This window comes from Rhagoletis pomonella, unplaced genomic scaffold (genome assembly GCF_013731165.1).
Source record: "Rhagoletis pomonella isolate Grant_MI unplaced genomic scaffold, Rhpom_1.0 Rhpom_scaffold_00009, whole genome shotgun sequence".
Taxonomy (NCBI): domain Eukaryota; kingdom Metazoa; phylum Arthropoda; class Insecta; order Diptera; family Tephritidae; genus Rhagoletis; species Rhagoletis pomonella.
Genome location: NW_023458563.1, coordinates 37,947,998 through 37,952,364, shown reverse-complemented (window position 1 = coordinate 37,952,364; position 4,367 = coordinate 37,947,998).

The following is a 4,367-nucleotide window of genomic DNA, read 5'->3' as shown; positions in this document are numbered from 1 at the left end:
TTTTTTTTTTGAAAAATTGAAAAAATCCAGAAATAACAAATTGGCTTGTACAGCCTATAAAATTAAATATTACTGAAGCTGCGATTCACCACCTTCGGGGGGACCCTCCAGCTTATAACATAAAAAAAACACTGCGATTCACCACCCAAGGGACCCTCCAGTGATTTATCAACTAAACAAAAACCTAAAAGGATAAATTAATAATAAAAAATAAAAAACAGATAATAATAACAAAAGAAAATGGCAAATCCAAATAATTTAATCAGACCACCAGTGTTAGGGAATAACGCACCACCCCCACCTGCCCAACAAATATCCCCAGAAATAGCAAACATGATACGAGCTATGGTTTCCCAGAAGCCAGTGGGCCGGAGCTAGTCAGGACTACTCTAGGCAACAACAATAACCCCATCATAACAGATCAGACCATAGACGAGCAATATAGAAACAATATGGCTGAAATGGATAAAGTACCAGATGTCGTACGATCCTTGAGAGAATTCTCAGGAAATGCCTCTGAGTTCAGCTCATGGAAAAAAGTGTCGAGCGAAAAAGTGTCCGGAACAAAATCGTTGGAAAAGCGGATATAGCTTTAGAATCTTATAACACCCCCTTAGATTGGACAGCCATCTCCCGCTGTCTGACTACCCACTATGCCGATAAACGCGACACAGGCACTCTAGAATATCAAATGACGTGCCTTATTCAGGGAAGAAGCTCTATAAACGAATTTTATCAGAAGGTTTATAGTCAATTATCCCTAATACTTAACAAAATAGGATGCATGGAAATTGGCGAGGAAGCAGTCCATCTACTAACGGACAACTACCGTGCCAAGGCCCTCGATACCTCCGTGAGAGGACTTTCCGGTGACCTCCCTAGGCTTCTGGGTATAAAAGAACCCAAGAGTTTACCGGAGGCACTACACCTTTGCCTAAAGCTGGAAAATCAAAGCTTTAGAGCACACCATGCCAACAACCAAGTGTTAAACGCACCATCAGTCCCCAGACATCAAAGCTTCAACTCTTTCATTCCTAGACAACAACCCCCCATGGTAAGGCAGGTACAACCATCAAACTCACAATTTCCCCAATCAGGATTTTATCCCGAATTAGCCCATATACCTCACCCTCAGCAAACCTATCGCCAACCAAATCACAATCCTCATAGCTCCCAGCAATACCAAAATCCAAATCCAAATCCAAACAATAGCTACCAACAACAAAATCCCTATAACCACCCTAGATATCCATATAACCAACAACCAAACTATCCTCCCCCAAGGCCACCTAAACCTCCTCAACCCATGGACGTCGACGAAAGCGTCCGGACAAAAGCGGTAAATTATGTCAACCGCCCTAAGCCCCAAGAAACTGGCAAACGACCACCGAATGCATCCATGATCAACCACCCCCCAGCGAAAGCTCAAAGGAACTTTCATATAAACACGGACGAAACGACCTACGATCCATACCATGAAGACCAAGATTATAACCAATACGATAACAGCCAACAAACAGCTTACGGCCAGGAAACAACTTACAATAATGTAGACGAAGAACCATATGACCTAACGGACGTACATTTTTTAGACTGAATAGCTCTTCGTTGCCCTATTTTCGATGCAAAACGAAGAGCGGCGAAATACTTAACATATTAGTAGACACAGGATCTAACAAAAATTATATCCAATCCAGTCTAGTTAAAAACGCAAAGGAAAACGATAACCCTTTTTTCGCCTATTCAGTTGGAGGGAAAATAAAGATTACGCAACACACATTTTTAAATCTTTTCAACTTGGAAAATTACAGACTAAAATTCTTCCTACTACCCACACTTAAGACTTTCCATGCTATATTAGGAAATGACAGCCTAAAAGAAGTTTCAGCGGTCATACACACAAGAGAAAATTTCATGGTCATAGCAAACACAAAAAGAATCTACCTAAGACAATTTAGTATACAGAACGTTAATACGATACATATTCGAGACGAACACCTTACAACAATAGGCAAAGACGAAATAACACAGCTAACACAAAAACACCGCAACTTATTCTCAGAACCGAACGAAAAACTGACATACACAACCAAAGTAGTAGCAGAAATACGAACGATTTCCGACACGCCCATATATTCAAAATCCTACCCATACCCCATCACCCTTAAACAAGAGGTGGAAGACCAAGTAAACAAATTATTGGAAGACGGAATTATCCGAAAATCAAGGTCACCCTACAACTCACCTGTCTGGATCGTACCCAAAAAAAACGACGCTTCAGGCGAAAAGAAGTTCAGAATGGTTATCGATTACAGGAAATTAAATGCAGTCACAATTGCAGATAGGTATCCAATACCCGAAATAAATGAGGTTCTCTCTCAACTAGGAGAAAACCGAATTTTCTCTGTGATTGACCTAAAAAGCGGTTTCCATCAAATTCCTCTTAAGGAATCTGACGTGGAGAAGACAGCTTTTTCGGTGAACAACGGAAAATACGAGTTTACCAGACTGCCATTTGGTTTGAAAAAGGCCCCATCCATCTTCCAAAGGACATTGTACGATATACTAAGGGAACATATAGGACGGATATGCTATGTATATATAGACGACATTATTATATTTAGCAAAGACGAAAAGGAACATTTTGAACATATAGATACAATTTTTGACACCCTTACTAAAGCAAACATGAAAGTACAAGTCGACAAATGTGAATTCTTTAAAAAACAAGTTGAGTTCTTAGGATTTGTAGTGTCCCCTGATGGAATTTCAACAAACCCATCCAAAGTACAAGCAATAGCCAACTTCCCCTACCCTCAGACGATCAAAGACTTAAGATCATTCTTAGGATTATCTGGTTATTATAGACGATTTATTAAAGATTATGCTAAGTTAGCAAAGCCGTTAACATCCTTACTTCGAGGTGAAGAAGGAAGAATGTCTAAAAGCAGTTCAAAAAAAATCCAAGTACAATTAAACGAAGAGGCAAAGGCAACATTCAATAAAATCAAAAACACTTTGATATCCAAAGACGTAATTCTGCAATATCCCGATTACAGCAAAGAATTCAACCTGACTACAGATGCCTCAAAATATGCCATAGGCGCGGTCCTGGAGCAAAATGGCAAACCAATTACCTTCATATCAAGAACCTTGAACAAAGCAGAAGAAAATTACGCAGTAAATGAAAAGGAAATGCTTGCCATAATCTGGGCACTCAACTCCTTTAGAAACTACCTATACGGTACAGCAAAAGTGGTAATACACACTGACCACCAGCCCCTTACATATGCCCTAAGTAATAAAAATAACAATTCAAAGCTAAAACGTTGGAAAGCCATACTCGAAGAGTATAACTATGAATTAAGATACAAGCCCGGAAAATCGAATATAGTTGCAGACACATTATCTAGACCATTTGAATTAAATTCATTATCAGTTGCTACCCACTCCGATGAAAGCTCATCACACAATCTAATCCCAGCAGTGGAAGGACCCATAAACGCCTTCAAAAACCAACTTTGGATCTCTTTAGGAGAAGAAGACAGCTATCAGTATAAAATACCATTCCCGACCTACCACAGACATGTAATTATTAAACCCAATTTTTCAATAGATAACCTAACGGCATTACTAAAACGTTACCTAAATCCTTCAGTCATAAATGGCTTAATTACCTCCGAAGAAATAATGGGAAAAATTCAAGAAGTTTACCCCCTACATTTTTCCAATTATAAAATCCGCTATACCCAAACAAAAGTAGAAGACTTAATAAGCGAAGACGCCCAAAACGAAGAAATTTTAAAAGAACACAAACGAGCACACAGAAATAGAGAGGAAAATAAGAAACAACTCATACAAAAAGTCTACTTCCCCAAAATGAAAGCAAAAATAGAAAATATTATTAAGCAGTGCAAAGTTTGTAAGGAACATAAATATGATCGCCATCCCAACAAACCGAAATTACTCGAAACCCCAATTCCCCAATATCCCGGTGAAATAGTTCACATAGATATCTATACTACAGAAAAACGTCTGGTCTTAACGGCACTAGACAAATTTTCAAAATACGCACAAGTTAAACTAATAAGATCAAAGGCAATAGAAGACATTAGAGAACCGCTACGAGAAATAATTTTTTCTTTCGGAGTACCGAAAACAATAGTCATCGACAACGAGAAATCGTTAAACTCAGCTTCCATTCAATTCATGGGTGAAGATCAATATTTAAAACACCCCCTTACGCAAGCACAGTCAACGGTCAAGTGGAGAGATTTCATTCCACCCTATCCGAGATTATGCGTTGTCTTAAAACAGAACAAACTCATCGCTCGTTCCAAGAACTTTTAGATAGATCCACATATGAA